The 17,749-nt window shown below is 45.2% G+C and overlaps 1 long non-coding RNA gene across 1 annotated transcript; it reads right to left on the bottom strand.

The window, feature by feature from the left end:
- Window positions 1–2,881: 2,881 nt before the first annotated feature.
- On the bottom strand, window positions 2,882–16,291 carry LOC142297007 (uncharacterized). The gene is made up of 4 exons (XR_012751724.1): window positions 16,203–16,291; window positions 12,741–12,795; window positions 11,062–11,157; window positions 2,882–3,048 (listed from the first exon to the last, which is right to left on the bottom strand). It is a non-coding gene; the product is annotated as an uncharacterized LOC142297007 (long non-coding RNA).
- Between the last annotated feature and the right edge of the window lie 1,458 nt (window positions 16,292–17,749).

Here is a 17,749-nt window from a genome sequence, read left to right as displayed (position 1 = left end):
TGTATAGCCAGAAGGGGAGGGGCCTTACACTTTTAAGTGTAATACTTTGTGTGGCCTCCGGAGGCAATAGCTATACACCCAATTGTCTGGGTCTCCCAATTAGGAGCGAAAAAGAAAACACAGACTTGGAATGACCAACTTCTCTTCCTATGGCTGATGAAGGCCAGAGGGATGGACCCTATGTGGACAACCTGCTGCCAGAGGGTTTCAGTCACTTTGGAGTGACACACCATTTTTGCAGTCTGTTCAAAATGGAAAATTAGCCTACCAGATAATAGGGTTTGTCAGATAATTAAGGAAATAAGCACCAGGTGCCAGATTAAACACCAATAGCTTGCAGGTATCTGAAAGAGTTCTCTAATTTTGATCAGTCTTATTTTTCAGTTCTCATTTACATTTTTATTATGTGTTTTCGAATATATTCAATTTATGAAATAAGCTTAAAATACTGCTAGTTTACTCATGTTAGGATATAATCACATAGGACTATGCAATGATCTTAACATTTACAAAATTGTGTGGTTCTTTAATTTTGATCTCCAGTGTATATATTTTATCTACCATTATATATTTTTTTTCTGTCACAGTTGAAGTGTGCCTACGATAAAAATTGCAGACCTCTCCATTCTTTGTAGGTGGGAAACCTTGCAAAATTGGCAGAGTATCAAATATTTTCCTCACTGTAGATGACCCTGAGTATAAATCCTCAGTGTGCCACTATACAGAAAGCTACCCAGTTGCAATTTGAATAGGATATTTTACACAATGCCTCACTGTTGAATGCAAGTAAATAAAAAAATATTTTGTTTAAGATTACAAATAAGTTAAATAGGCAGCTAACTGTAAATACAACCGAGGAGAAACAGGGGCAAAGCAGTCATGGGTCACACCAAGGACCACTGAATCAATAATCAATATATCAACTTTTGCAAAAATATCAAAAATATTTATTTACGTATAGTGCATAGCAAAAGAAGTAATATTACATACACATAATGAAAGACATAAATCCTGATCAGGCTAAAGCAGTGTCACAGATGACAAACACGGATCCACAGACCATATGGGGAGTGTGAGTATACCAGTAGCATCAGCAGTAGCATCAGCAGCGTCCACTTCACGGCCCCCGAAGAAGACAGCGAAACGTGCGCGTCGGGGCACGTTTTCCTCGGTTTCCGCGGCTACCTATGGGTGAGTGCTTTGATGGGAGTCGTTCTAGTGAATTTTCACTTACTCCCTGACTGGCGTTCCTTGTACTGATTTTGGCCCCTCTGAGTAATGGGAATTGAATGTTATTTGTGCCCGTCACCCTGGACATGTGCTGCAACGTTCGTTGCATTGCATATGATCCTTGTTAGTGTATAATGGGCAATTATGGCCTATGTATAAATAACTCTGAGGAGCCTGCTGATGCTACTGGTATACTCACACTCCCCATATGGTCTGTGGATCCGTGTTTGTCATCTGTGACACTGCTTTAGCCTGATCAGGATTTATGTCTTTCATTATGTGTATGTAATATTACTTCTTTTGCTATGCACTATACGTAAATAAATATTTTTGATATTTGTGCAAAAGTTGATATATTGATTATTGATTCAGTGGTCCTTGGTGTGACCCATGACTGCTTTGCCCCTGTTTCTCCTCGGTTGTGCTTATGTCTATTGGGTGCAGTCCTAATAATATGGTAAAATTGGTCGTACATCTTGTCCTTTCTTGTTTGATTTAAGCTAACTGTAAATGTATAAAATGTAGTTAATGTACAAAACAAAAAATATTAAACCATAATCCTAAAATGACAGTGGTCATTATTCACATGTTAAGCAGTGAAACTATGATGTAAAATAATGGAACAATCTCACCAGCAAAGCGGCAGGAGCCAGAATGTTGGATCATCATCCTCAAGATCAAATCCCATGGGGTTGTCAGGATCACTGGGTGACCCTGCGGCAATTATTCAGCCTGGTGTCTCCATGAAATGAAGACTATTGGCAAGACCTTATTGCAGTAATGATGTGCCCATGAGAGACGAGCTACCGCCCTCTGGTAAGCCTATAGATGCTGCTGTCATTATTGACAGCGGTATCTGAGGATGGGAAGGGGGTTTGAACATCCCTTCCCCCCCGATCAGTGCTAGCAGGTAATGCTCACGATACAGAGAACAGAGGGCTGAAAATCCCCTTGCATGGTTCAATAATGGATCCTTTTGAATAGTTTTAGGTGCCGCTTCAAACTTTATTCTGTGTGTAGTTAGAAAAAAAAAAAAAAAAAACACCACACAAAACACCGCACTATATTGTAGCTATATATTTTTTCAATTGTGCTACAGGTGTATTATTGTCTAATATTAGAAAGGCCATGTGACCAATTGAAGTTTAGATAAGTGTTGCAGAAATGTTTTGCAATTTTGTCTAAAACAAAGGGTCTGACACATTTAAAGGGAAAAAGCAGGTTTTTGCTTTAGAATTTGTGTATAGCATGCCATAGGGGTTAAAACACAAGTCAGTGATGTGTCAATCACTATGCTGTATATTTAAAATGAAGGGTTTATCATCACTGCCAGGTAGGGCGCTCAGGACTGAAAGAAACCATGCCCCCTCCTGAGATCAGCAGCTTACCGCCGTTAATAGACTAGGTACAAAGGGAGCTGGTGTAGGTAGGGTTATAGCTTTCTCAACTCTTTATCCTACAGTCAAGACCTCTGCCATAACTGCTGCAGCCAGTAAAATAAGTGATACATTTGGGATTTCTATATTACGCTGCTCTCCGATGAGGTATAGCAAAAACCTGATGACAGATTCACTTATAACAAAAGACCATATGTAATAAATGCATTTAATAACCTAAATTAATTTAGCAATCTGGACAATTCACAACCAGCTGCATTTGGAACAGTTGAAACCTTTATTAAACGGATCACATAATTTGTAGCATATTTACAAAAGGTGTTCGAACAGTTTATGCAACAATGGTAGTGACTGCAGTGTCCCTGTGAGGTTTACGGAAGGTGTTGCTAGACGTTTCACTTGAGAATGGTGTCTTCTTGGGCTGTAATAAAAACAAGAAAGAGCATGTAAGCCATGTACACAATGTTAATCTGCATCACTCACTGAAGCCCGACAGCTGTAACTGGCCCCTCATGTACACAACTTAATAAAATGAACCTTTAACATTACAGAATGGTTTTACATCACATACAGGAATTTTTTTTATGCTTAGCCAAAGACAGAAAGAAGTCCAGCTGGAAGGATAAGGCTGCGTGCACAGGCTGCGTTTAGCATTTTAATGAGTTTGAGTGCAGATTTGTCCCAAAACCTGAAGTAATCCTGATGCTGGCAAAGTCAGTGAAAATCCTTAAGTGTCATGCACAGGTCGCTTATTTATGACTTGCAGATTTGGTGCAGAAAATAATCTTCAGCATATCTATTTTTTTTTAAAAGTTTTTTCACCCATGGACTTCAATGACGTCAATCAAAAAGACAGGTACAAAAAGGATTGTAGATTTGCTGTGTTTTTAGACAGCAGTGAACTCTATAGACATAAATAATAAAAACACATTTGGCCTCAGTGTCAAATGCCCCCTGGGCATCACAAGGACACATTCATATGGTAACTACCCTCCTGCATTGGTTACAGATTCGGGTCATTCCAATTTGAAGTGAACCAATGCAATTTTCCTCAATGTTTTTAATTCTTTTTAGATTTTGTTCTTTAGGGCGGAGGCAGAGACCTCCCATTACTAATGTGTAAGTGAAAAGAAAAACCCAAAACACAAAAATCCTTTATTGGGGGGGGGGGGGGGGTAGGGAAACAAAAAAAAACAAACAAAAAAAAAACACCCCACACACTCCCTTTCACTCCTTTATTAACCCCAAACACCCAGCTCCGAGGCGTAATCCACCCAAAGTCCCACGACAATTCTGGGCTCTGCTACATACATACTGAAGTCACATTACATTAAATTTGTAGGTTCAGGTGTGCTATGACCTTGGTCTGGTGTGATCTATTAAGTGGAGTGTCAGAAATGTACCAGAAATGTCCCAGAAGTGTCCAGAAGGTAAAATTTTACTCATTCTAAGTTTGCCACTGTCACAATTTACTTGTTAAATCCCAGACTTAACACCTTACTCCCACCATGTTCACCTATGCCCTCACAGTCTTTGCCCCTCTCCTCCTTACTCTCCTTCGCTATCCCCACACCCCAGCACTCTCCAAACAAATATTCATCTCCCCTTCCCTTCTGCCTTCTCATCTGTCCTCATCTGCTGACCTGCTCCTAAATCTCAGATCGCTCCTTATATCACGCACACCATGCCGTCCACTCTCCTTTTCCCACCTGCTCTCACTTTCTCTACTTCTCACTGCTGGTGACATATCCCCTAACCCTGGCCCCCCACAGACGATACACCCCTCTTCACCACCAATTTATCACTCCCGCAATTTCTCCAATATAAAACCCATTCCCCTCACCTACTCCAACGCTCCCTCTCTCTGGAGCGCTCTGGAAAGCCCGTTCTGTCTGTAATAAACTACACATCATTCACAATCTCTTTACCTCCAGCAATCTTTCCTTTCTGGGCCTCACCGAAACATGGCTGACACCCTCCAACTCTGCCTCCCCTGCTGCACTGTGCTACGGTGGCCTTCACTTCTCCCACACTCCTCACCCTGGTAATAGACAGGGTGGAGGAGTGGGCCTCCTTCTTTCTAACAACTGCTGCTTTAACTCAATCCCACCTCTACCCTCCCTTGTCCTGCCTTCCTTTGAAGTGCACTCTGTCCGAATCTATTCTCCCTCTAACCTCCAAGTGGCTGTCATATACAGACTCCCAGGCGCCACCACTGCCTTCTTCAACCACTTCTCTGCCTGGCTTCTACACTTTCGCTGACATTCCCACCATCATCATGGGTGACTTCAACATCCCCAGACAACCGCCAGTCGGCAGCCTCCAAACTCCTGTCCCTCGCTTCGTCTTTTGGTCTAACTCAGTGGTCCGCCTCTGCCACCCATAAAGATGGACACACACTAGACCTTATCTTCACCCGCCTCTGTTCCCTTTCTGACCTCACAACTTCCCCCCTCCCCCTATCTGAGCACCATCTGCTGACTTTCAGCCCTGTCCTCCTCACCTGCCCCCCCTGTCCAGCGCCTAGCACATCCCCGCAGAAACCTTGCACACCTCAACATGCACACCCTCTCTGACTATCCTTCCGCTGTCCTCCATATAGTCACTCCACGACAAACAGTGCCATCACTTTCTACAACACCACTCTCACATCCGCTATTGATTCAGTCGCTCTCCTTGTGCATGGCAGAGTGAGACGACTCAATAGACATCCCTGGCACAACAGCCTCACTAAAAAACTACGGCAAGTGTCTAGGGCTGCAGAGCGGCGCTGGAAGAAAACACACTCCCAGGAAGACTTCACCACATTCAAAAATGCAATTCACACATTTCGTTCAGCCCTCACCTCCGCTAAACAGGATTACTTCAGAGCTCTCATATCCTCTCTAACACACAACCCCAAGCAATTATTCAATACTTTCAACTCCCTCCTTCACCCACAACTGCCCCCTCCAACCTCCCTCATCTCTGCAGAAGACTTTGCCACTTATTTCAAAAGAGGAAAAAAAAAAAAAAAAAAAAAACCAAATAAGGCAAGTCTTCTCTTCTCAATCACTACAACCCCTTCACATAACAGACCACTGCCCCTCCCCCATAAACTTCCTCCCCACCATCACCGAAGAAGAGCTTGCACGTCTTCTCTCAAAAGCGCACCTAACCACCTGCGCACTTGACCCCATCCCATCTCAGCTCCTCCCCAACCTCGCCACTATCCTTATTCCAGCCTTAACCCATCTCTTCAACCTATCTTTAACCCCTTCAGCCCCCGGGCACTTTCCGTTTTTGCGTTTTGTTTTTTGCTCCCCTTCTTCCGAGAGGCGTAACTTTTTTATTTTTCCATCAATCTTGCCATATGAGGGCTTGTTTTTTGCGGGACAAGTTGTACTTTTAAATGAAACCATTAGTTTTACCATATAGTGTACTGGAAAACGGCAACAAAATTCCAAGTGCGGAAAAGTTGCAAAAAAACTGATCGTACAATAGTTTTTGGGATATTTTATTCACTGTGTTCACTATATGGTAAAACTGATGTATCTATGTGATGCCTCAAGTCAGTGCGAGTTTGTAGACACCAAACATGTATAGGTTTACTTGTATCTAAGGGGTTAAAAAAAAATTCACAAATCTTGTCCAAAAAACGTGGCGCACGTTTTGCGCCATTTTCCAAAACCCGTAGCGTTCTCATTTTTCAGGATCTGAGGCTCAGTGATGGCTTATTTTTTGCGTCTCGACCTGACGTTTTTAACGGTACCATTTTTGCGCAGATGCTACGTTTTGATCGCCTGTTATTGCATTTTCCGCACAATTTGCGGTGACCAAAAAACGTAATTTTGGGGTTTGGAATTTTTTTGCCGCTACGCCGTTTACTGATCAGATTCATTGATTTTATATTTTGATAGATCGGGCATTTCTGAACGTGGCGATACCAAAATGTGTATATTTTGTATTTTTTTAACGCTTTCATTTTCAATAGGGTGAAAGGGGGGTGATTTGAACTTTTAGGTTTTTTTTTTATTTTTTTTTAAATTTTTTCACTTTTTTTATTTTACTAGTCCCCCTAGGGGGCTATAGCGATCAGCAATCCGATCGCTCTGCAGTATCTGCAGATCTCAGCTACAGAGCTGAGAACTGCAGATTTGCTGCTTTACTTTCAATGCCGGCTGTATTCCGGCATTGAGACGAAGTGAGTCATGTTAGCTACAGGCGTCATCACATGACCCTGTGCTACCATGGCAACCACCGAAAGTCACGTGACTTCCGGTGGGGGCGGGGTAAGTGACTGTCATGGCAGCGCCCATATACATATCGCTGCCAGATTTTGGCAGCGAAATGTAAGGGGTTAATGGCCGCGGGTGGAAGCGATTCCACCCGCGGCTAGCAGGCACACGTCAGCTGTTTATAACAGCTGATATGTGCGCGGAACGCGGCCGCCTGCCGGCGGCAGGGCTTACCGGCACACGATCCATGACGTACCCAGTACGTCATGGGTCGATAAGGGGTTAATGACTGGTACCTTCCCCTCTGCCTTTAAACATGCAACAGTCACACCTATCCTAAAGAAACCTTCCCTCGACCCAACCTCTACTAACAGCTACCGCCCCATATCATTACTCCCGTTCAACTCAAAACTCCTGGAACAGCACGTCCATGCTGAACTTTCCTCCCACCTCTCATCTAACTCGCTCTTTGACAACCTACAGTCCGGCTTCCGTCCTCATCATTCTACCGAAACTGCCCTGACTAAAATCACGAATGACTTACTTACTGCCAAAGTTAACAAGCACTTCTCCATACTCCTACTTCTAGACCTGTCCTCAGCCTTTGATACTGTCGACCACTCCCTCCTATTACAGATCCTCTCTTCCCTTGATGTCAGAGATCTCGCCCTCTCTTGGATCTCTTCATACCTCCCCAACCGCACCTTTAGTGTCTCCCACTCCCACACAACCTCTTCATCCCGCCATCTCTCTGTTGGCGTCCCTCAAGGCTCTGTCCTGGGACCCCTACTTTTTTCTATCTACACATTTGGCCTGGGACAACTCAAAGTCCCACGGCTTCCAGTACCACCTATATGCCAACGATACTCAGATCTACCTCTCTGGCCCAGATGTCACATCTCTGCTGTCCAGAATCCCAAAGTGTATATCTGCTATACCTCCTTTTTCTCCTCTCGCTTCCTAAAGCTCAATGTGGCCAAAACTAAACTAATCATCTTTCCTCCACCTCACCTACACTCTCCACCTGATCTATCTATTACAATAAATAACACCAGGCTCTCTCCAGCACCCAAAGTTCGCTGCCTCGGAGTGACCTTTGACTCTTACCACACATCCAATCCCTCACCACCTCCTGCCGACTTCAACTCAAAAATATTTCCAGAATCCGTCCTTTAATCAACTCGCAATCTACAAAAATGCTAGTGCATGCCCTCATAATCTCCCGCATCGATTACTGTAACATCCTCCTCTGTGGCCTCCCTGCTAACACGCTCGCCCCTCTCCAGTCCATCCTTAACTCTGCTGCCCGTCTGATCCACCTCTCTCCTCAATACCACCAAGCTTCTCCCCTCTGCAAGTCCCTCCACTGGCTCCCAATCTTCTACCGCATCCAATTCAAACTACTAACACTGACCTACAAAGCTGTGCATAGTCTGTCTCCTCTGTATATCTCTGAACTAATCTCCCACTACACTCCAGCACGTCACCTCCGGTCCTCCCAAGATCTCCTTCTCTCCTCCTCTCTCATTCGCTCCTCACGCAATAGACTCCAAGACTTCTCCCGAGCATCCCCAGTCTTCTGGAACTCGCTACCCTTGCAAGCTTCAAACGGAACCTGAAAACCCATCTGTTCAGAAATGCCTATAATCTACAATGACCTCACTGCTTCCCTACCGTGCGGAGCCGCCGCCCGACCACCGTGCGGAGCCGCCGCCCGACCACCGTGCGGAGCCGCCGCCCGATCTACACCCCACCTACTGTCTCCTCCCCACAATCCTATAGAATGTAAGCCCGCAAGGGTAGGGCCCTCTTCCCTCTGTACTAGTCTGTCTACTGTAACTTGTATATGTATTCTGTATGTAACCCCTTCTCATGTACAGCACCATGGAATTAATGGCGCTCTATAAATAAACAACAACAACAACAACAACAACAACAACAACAACAACAACAACAACAACATTACAGGGGCACAGAACATGTCCGCACGCTGTGGGATTCTTGAGCCGCAGCAATAAACGGCGACTTCATTTAGTTTATCTGTGGTCATAGCTAAAGGTTCCCTCAGCACCCTACTTGTGACTGCAGGTACACGGACTTCAGGTGACTTCATTAAACTCAGTGACCTCAGACCTGCGTCTCCTGGCAGAAGACCGCATTTCTTTTTGCCAAGAGATGCAGACTTGGTGCTGAAATTTATACACCATATTCCTCCACCAAATCTGCATCTTCTGGTCAAAAATCACATCAAAACACCATACGATTTTAATGGATAGTAATACAATTTTTTCTGTAAGGAGATGCAGATTTGGTGCAGGAATATATGGTGTATAAATTTCAGCATCAAATCTGCATCTCTTGGTAAAGAAGAAAAAAAAACTGCTTTGGCACAGTTTTGGTGAGGTTTTCTGACAAGAGATGCAAATTTGGTACAGACATTTCAGCACCAAATTTGCATCTCCTGGCAGAAGCAGAAACCCTCACCGAAACTGTGCCAAAGCAGTTTTTTTTTCTGACTAAGAGATGCAGATTGGTGCTGGAATATGGTGTATAAATTTTAGCACCAAAATTTCCATCTCCTGGCAAAAATATATTATGTAGCATCACTATTGCATCAAAACCAGATCATGTTTTAATTCTTTTTTTTGCCAGGAGATAAAGATTTGGAGCAGCAATTTGGGATATAAGTTTCAGCACCAAATGTGCATCTCTTTGCAAAAATCCCGTGGTATTCTGCTAGGAGATGCAGGTCTGTGAACTCAGTGACCTCAACTGAGGTGAGGTCAGTTTACCTATGGTTAATGATGGGGTACCATGGTAACCTCAAGCTATGACAGCAGATAAACTGAGTGATGTCATCGCTGCGGCTCAGTCACTCTCTGCCTGAAGCCCGCACACTGACTTCAGTATGTATGTAATAGAGCCAAGTTCATTGTAGAATCTTGTGTGGATTACGTCGGAACTGGGTGTTTGAGGTTAATAAAAAGGGGTGAAAGGGAGTGTTTTTTTTTTTTATTTTACTTTAAATAAAAGGATTTTTCAGTAGAAACACATCCCATTACTAATCTAGCGCTTAGAGGCAGCTGTGAGCCATCATAAACCCCTTATTACCCTAATTTCCACTGCACCAGGGTAATCGGGATGAGCCTGGTAAAATTTGGGAATTGTCACATCTAATGGATGCAACAATTCTGGGGGGACTGCAGAATGATGAGCGATGTTGTTCCTGATGTCAAAGCTCCGTGTCCAAGTCTTGCAGTGCGCAGCATGAGCTGAGACTGGCTGCTGCTCAAAGCCGCCTCGTTCTGAAGCTCTATAGTCTTTGATCCAGATAATTGAGGAAAGTGGTGGAAACTTTGCTTTCTAATAAAGTGGTGAACGAGGAGCAGTGTCTTGTTTTTAATTTCTCCCTTTTTGGGCTTTCAGGTTTCCATTTGTGGAATAAGTAGATTGCCTGGACTACAGACCTGCATGGTTTGGGTTTTTTCCTTATAAAAATGGTGAACCGGGGAAAGTGGAGGAATTTATTTCATTTGTATGTATTTGTGTCTTTCTTTTCATTTACTGGGTTAGTAATGGCAATGTTCGATAGACACCACTCCATTACTAACACCAGGGCTTGATGCCAGCTGACAGCACTGCAACTACCATTACCCAAATGGTCACCACACCACAGCAACTGGGCATATCCAAGGCAAAGTGCAAAAAAAATTAAAAAAAAAAAATAAAAAAAAAAAAATGGCACATTTAATGTGATTCACCACTTCTGGACCAGCTGCAGGCTGCTATTTTTAGGCTGGGAAGGGTCCAATAACCACCTTCCCAGCCTGGTAATGTCAGCCCACAGCTGTCTGCTTTACCTTTGATGGTTATCAAAAATAGGGGGGACCCCACATGATTTTAATGTTATGCAGAGTTCAGGAAGAAATTTAAAAGAAACAGATATAGTTTTAATTTTTCAGGTACTTTGAGCCCCATTCGTCAACTTGCTTTGTCAAAATGAGGCACAGTAAGAAAAAAAAAAACAAAAAAACGCAGTAATGAACAACAGTATGCACACGCATCTTACTTCAGGCCCAAATTGTTTTGTCTGATCATTTCATTTTGCAATGGCTCACTGAAGCTTCCCACAGCAGCCATAACAGCTGATTGTGCTACCTTCAATATATAGGCGTTGCAGTGTTAGGACATCCTCTTAAGCAAAGTATACTACACACCTGCCAATTCTCTTGCAATGCGAGCTGCTTCCTCCTGCTTCTTTTTTTCTTCAGCTTCTATCCTTCTATCCTCTTCAGCCTTTGGTTTTAAATATGCTAGATAGAATAAAAAAAATAAATAAATAACTGCTGGGGGCCATTTGGAAATTTCTACCAACCTTCGGGGGCCGCAAAAAACGATCAATGTGAAAAAGACCCTGCTATATTTGGTCAAACAAAGAATGAACTCAACCCTACTGTGGAGCGGCTGTGGGCATATCTATAAACACACACACACACACACACACACACACACACACAGGTCTAGTTTGAGCTTTCCACAATCAGTGATGGTTTGGGGAGCCATGTCATCTGCTGGTGTAGGTCCACTGTGTTTTATCAAGAACAAAGTCAGCGCAGCCGTCCACCAGGAAATTTTAGAGCACTTCATGCTTTCCTCTGCCAAAAAGCTTTTTGGAGATGGAAATTTCATTTTCCAGCAGAATTTGGCACCTGTCCACACTGCCAAACTTACCACTACCTGATTTAATAACCACAGTATTACTGTGCTTGATTGGCCAGCAAACTGACCTGACCTAAACCCCATAGAGAATCTATGGGGTATTATCAAAAGGGAGATGAGAGACACCAGACCCAACAATAGGGACGGGTTGAAGGTTGCTATCAAAGCAGCCTGGGCTTCCATAACACCTCAGCAGTGCCACAGGCTGATCACCTCCATGCCACGCCGCATTGATGCAGTAATTCATGCAAAGGGAGCCCCCACCAAGTATTAAGTGCATTTACTGTACAAAGTTTTCAGTAGCCGCCAACATTTCTGAGTTTAAAATAATTTTTTCAGTTGGTCTTATATAATCTTCTAATTTTCTGAGACAATGACTTTTGGGTTTTCATTGGCTGCAAGCCATAATCATCAACATTAAGGGCTAAGCCACACGGCGAGAAATCGCATTCCCCTCGGACCAATTCTAGCCTGTGTGTCAGCACACATGGGCGATTATTTTCTCAGCCCTAATCGGACTGAGAAAACAATCGCAGCATGCTGCGATTGTAAGCTGAGTCTCTTTCTCTCGCAGCCATTCAAGTGAATGGGGCGAGAGAAAAATCGCACTGCACTCGCGGTACATCGGTGTACTGCTAGTGCAGTGCGAGAATGGCAATAGCCGGCTACGGAGGAGAGAGGGAGAGAAATCCCTCCCTCCTCTCCTGAGTGCCGGCCCGCCCCCCGCAGCTGAGGTCTGCTCGCACGAACGGACCTCAGTTGCAAGGACACAGGCATGACACTCGGCTCTGCTGTACTGCCAGCACGAGCCGAGTCTCATGCAAGTGGATCGCAGTAGTGCCCGTGTGGCCCCAGCCTAACAGAAATAAACACATGAAATACATCACTGTGTGTAATGACGCTATATATGTGTTTCCCTTTTTGTATTGAATTACTGAGAAATTAACTTTGATATTTTAATATATTGAGATGCACTGCAAGTGGTAAATTCTGTTTACCAGTACTTAGCAATTTAACTTATTTAATAAGATGAAACAATTCCTTTAAATTCCTTACTTCCTAAATCTCCTGCATCCCCCCCCCCCACCTCCATTTATGCTAGGGCCTATATCGGCGCCAGATTGGCAGGACACTGTTTGATGAATAAAATGGGTTTAGTGACAAAGTGAATACTTACAGAACCTTACACTTCCATATCCGATCCCAAGCAACAGTGCAGAGTATCTGGCAAACTAAAAGATAATAAAGTGTTAGTGGTGTGCATTTGAAGAAGGGGAGAGGGAAAGGGGGGGGGGGGGGGGGGGAGGGGTTGGCGGGGGGAAGGATGTTGCAGCTGCCTCCAGCCGTGCGCTTTTCTTAGCGGCATATCAAATTAGGGAGGAACCACATGCAACTTTTTTCTTTATTCAAATAAATCAAAGAGTGCAGTCCTCCAGACTCCCCTCCCCCCCCTCCCCTCCCCCTCACACAATTTTCATACCCAGCCATGATAAAGCCAGACATCTGGGGTCTGGTATTCTCAGGCTGGGGAGACCCATGTTTATTGGGCCCTCCCCAGGGTAAAAATAGCAGCCAGCAGCCGTCCGGGATTGTTGCATCCATTAGATGCGACAACCCCAGCACTTTACCTGGCTCTTCGAGATTGCCACCGCAGCAGTGCATTCTGGGTAATTTGGTGTTAATGTCAGCTCCCAGCTGCCACTAAGCCCTAGAGGCATATATGAGGCTATACTCCCCAATACTAACCTGTAAGTGAAAAGAAATAAACACACAAAATATCCTTTATCTAATATATACAGCTGAGTGAGTGTATGCATATCTGTCCGGTAAAGGAATCTGCATTGTCACATTTACAACCATGAAATTTTGCATAGCAGCCATCTCATTTGACTCCGGAAATGTCAGACTGTTTTGAGGGAAAAATTTAACCCACGCTTTACAGTTATTTGCCAAAAAACCTTCCTACATTAAAGTCAATGTGGCTGGGAGCTGCAGGTCATTAATAGAAGATCTGATTGGTTGCTTTAGGTAATGAAGGACATTCTTAGTACAAGACAGCTTATATATCAGTTAATATGATTTTGGTAGTGACGGAGACAGATCGACACTTAGCTACTATCCTGGCCAACGCCTGGTACTACAGCTAGTTTGAACTTTAAAAAAAAAAAAAACTCTTTCCCCACTTTATTAACATTAACCCCCAAAACACCCCTACAGGTCCGACGTAATCCACCAGAAGTACCACAACTATTCCAGCTCTGCTACATCTGAATCACAGTGCACAATCATGGTACATAACCACACTCTGTAATGGTGGTGTCACATATAGCGACGCAGCAGCGATCACGACCAGCGTTCTGACCTTATCAGGATCGCTGCTGCGTCGTTACATGGTCGCTGGTGAGCTGTAAAACAGGCAGATCTCACCAGCGACCAGCCCCCAGCGTAACTAAGGTAAATATCGGGTAACCAAGGAAAGCCTTTCCTTGGTTACCCGATATTTACCTTAGTTACTAGCGTCCGCCGCTATCACGCTACCAGTGCCGGCTCACTGTTCCCTGCACTCCTAGCCAGAGTACACATCGGTTTCATTACCCGATATGTACTCCAGCTACGTGTGCAGGGATCCGGCACTGGCAGCGTGAGAGCGAGATGCTAGTAACTAAGGTAAATATCGGGTAACCAAGGAAAGGGCTTCCCTTGGTTACCCGATGTTTACCGTGGTTACAGCTTACCGCAGCTGCCAGACGCCGGCTCCCTGCTCGCTTCAGTTCGTTGCTCTCTCGCTGTCACACACAGCGATGTGTGCTTCACAGCGGGCGAGCAACGAGAAAAAAATGAAGCAGGACATTCAGCAACGAGTGGTGACCTCACAGCAGGGGCCAGCTCATTGCTGGATGTCACACACAGCGACGGGACGTCGCTGCTACGTCACAGAAAATGGTGACTTAGCGATGATGACAACGACGTCGCTGCTATGTGTGATACCACCTTAAATTCAGGCAGACTGAGCAGCGATGAACAGTGCCTGAACCTCACACAATCATATTCTATGGCCCCCTCGGTGTAAATTCACATGTAGCAGTGCTGGAAGCATCGTGGGATCTTTTGTGAATTATACAGGACCTGCAAAGGTGTTTTGAAGGTTAATAAATGGTGAAAGAGGGTGCTTTTTTTTGTCTTTTATTTCAAATAAAGGATTTTTTGGGTGTTTGTGTTTATTTACCTTTAGTGATGAGCGAGTGTAATCGTTAATATTCACTAGTCGCACGGATAGTATGGTATTCGGGTTACTCATTAAATTGCAAGCTTTTTTTTTACTTGCCTTGCAATGTTCGTACGTCACACTCAGCAGGTTTGGCGCCAGACTTGCAGCCACTTAACACTCTGGGCTTCTCAACCAATCATAGTCATGCCACAGCCATCTTGGTTGTGGCATTATTGTGATTGATGAGTATGAATCATGGCCAGCCAATCATGGGAGCGAGAGCCATACACGAGCATATTCTCCAGGCTCTCCCCATTCAGTTTCATCACTTTCCCATCCCCCCAGACCTCTTTGTTGGGTCCATCAGAAAATTACTCTCAATTCCCATTGACTTGCATTGTACTCGCTATTCGCAATGAATACGCGAGTAAAACAAAGTGTTTGTTACAAGTGTAGCCATTACAAGTATTTCAGTACTCACTCATCACTAGTTAACTTCACTAACAGATTAGTGATGGGGGGGGGGGACTCAGACACATCTCATTACTAATCTAGGGCTTAGTGGCAACTGTGATATTAACTCCTTATTACCCCAATTGCCACAGCACCAAGGCAATGGGAAGAGCAGTGTCCACCGCCAGAATTGTCATATCTTATGGATGCGCCACTTCTGGGGCTGCTGCAGGCTGCTATTGTTAGGCTGGAAAGGGCCAAAAAAAAAACAAGAAAACAAAACATGGCCTTTCCCACCCAAATGATATCAGTCCCCAGTTGTCTGCTGTACCTTGGCTGGGTTTAGAAGAATGACGCCAACAAAAAAAAAAGCAAAAAAAAACAAAAAACACACACCAGTTGGCCAACCTCGCTATCCCTCTATAGAGCTATTCTGTTATCGCTTTCTATTTTTTCTATCAATTATCCTATCATTTTGTTTCTCCTTTAAAAAACGCACTGTCAAAAACATGAGTTTTTTGGGCCCCAAGCTGTTTTCTGTGACCACAGGAAAAAAGACGCAGTGTAGTCACAACACAGGCTGGTGGGAGCTTCACACAAGGCAGCTGTCACATGTATAGGAGATTTTAGCTCATGGGATCAATATTTCTGAGCGATTAGCTGCTGTCTGCCCACTGGAGCCTTATAAACTGTATGCCAATATCCCACATATGGGGCAGGTCACCCCTGGCGTCCACATGCTCATACACGTGAAACCTGCAGTGCCCTGACCCTCTATACACGGCCATCACTGAAGCATTAACCACTGCTTATATGGGGTCTAATGCAGAGCACCCATCCAACGGAAAAGCACCGTCCCCGGACCGCGATATACCAGGCCCAATGTCACCTTCAGAACTATCACCCTACACCACTAATGCCAGTCACCCAGGCGGACGCTCCAGCCTAACTCCCCGCACGTCACACACGAGAAGTCACCTTAATGAGCGGGGACAACTGTACCGGCGGAACCATCTTTCTCTCCTCCAAGCGACCCTGACACTCCGGACTGAGAAGGCGGGGTGCAAAGGACAGTGCGTCCTGATGTCACCGGGAAGTTCCTTGTACGATGCGACTCCGTGCTCCCCCTCCCGTACGGTAGAGGCTAAACCCAGTGCGATAGGGCACATATGGTGACGTCATGACCCTGTACCAGAAGGGGCGGAGCCTCAGACAACGTAGCTGATAAAGAAAGAAACTCATGGGGGACATGGAATTGTTTATAGAAGCGAGGGATAGGAGGAAAAGTCGCAACGCCCACCAACCAAGCCAGCCACGCCCACCAACCAAGCCAGCCACGCCCACCAACCAAGCCAGCCACGCCCACTAACCAAACCGCTGATGCCCACTAACTGTTAACGTAAAGCCTCAAAGGCTTTACGTTAAGTTTAGCATAATCTTGAGGGTAGCAAATTGTGTGGGCTCCTTCACGGTATATATTATTGAGGACAGTAGAATGTATGGGCTCCTGCCAGGTATATATTATTAGGGACAGGAGAATGTATAGGCTCCTTAAAGGTATATGTTATTGGGGACAGAAGAATGTATGGGGAGGTATATATTATTGGGGACAGAAGAATGTATGGGGAGGTATATATTATTGGGGACGACAGAATGTATGAGCTCCTTCAAGGTATATATATTATTCAGTACATCAGAATGTATGGGCTCCTTCCAGGTATGTTATTGGGGGTAGAAGAATGATATGGGCTCCTGCCAGGTATATATTTTTGGGGACAGCAGAATGGGGTGTGCCGCCCCCATGCCAGCTGCTGCTGCTCGGATCCGGACCTTCTAGGGGGGTGGCTCGAGGGTCTCTGGACGTGGAGGTCTCCCGGACACGCCGAATAAAAAGGGGGGACGTAGATGTATGGGCTAGGCCGTATTAAGCTCGTGACGCCACCCACGGTGTGTGGTGAAGTGGGACACCACCGCTGCTGTTGTGGGCACCCAGGGGAGATGTAGTGGCAGCTGGATGTTAACCCCTCCGTGGGTAGGGATGGTTGCCCCGGGACCCGGTGTCTTCGTGCAGGGTATAGCGACGGCAAGGGCCGGCGCGCCCGATCAAGCAGGGGGATGTTTGGTTACTCACAGTAAATGAACCACACGAGTCTTTTGGTAAACCAACGTGCTGGTGGCCGGCTGCAGCGGCCGGTTGCATTCAGGTCTCCCACCTGGGCTGGTGGTCACTGTCCTTTTCCTCTGCACTGACTTTGTGTAAGGTGGACTGCCTGGTCTGGAATTCAGGAGTCCGCTCCCGGCTGGATGTGGCCTAAGGAGCCGTGCCCGCAGACGCTGGCCCGTGGGATCTATGGGCCCTGGTGGTGGGCTGTTGTCTTCTATTAGGGACTTTGAGTGGGACAGGACCTATAATCCTGGCCTCAATCGGTTAATTAGCTAGGCTGCTGGTTTCAGTCCTGGCTTCAGGGTCCGAGTACCCCCTCTGTGCTACGGTTTCCAGGTCGGTTTCCTATGTCAGTACCTGG

The sequence above is a fragment of the Anomaloglossus baeobatrachus genome, chromosome 1 (assembly GCF_048569485.1).
Source record: "Anomaloglossus baeobatrachus isolate aAnoBae1 chromosome 1, aAnoBae1.hap1, whole genome shotgun sequence".
Taxonomy (NCBI): domain Eukaryota; kingdom Metazoa; phylum Chordata; class Amphibia; order Anura; family Aromobatidae; genus Anomaloglossus; species Anomaloglossus baeobatrachus.
The sequence above is the reverse complement of the archived record's forward strand: the minus strand, read 5'-3'. Positions and strand labels throughout refer to the sequence as shown.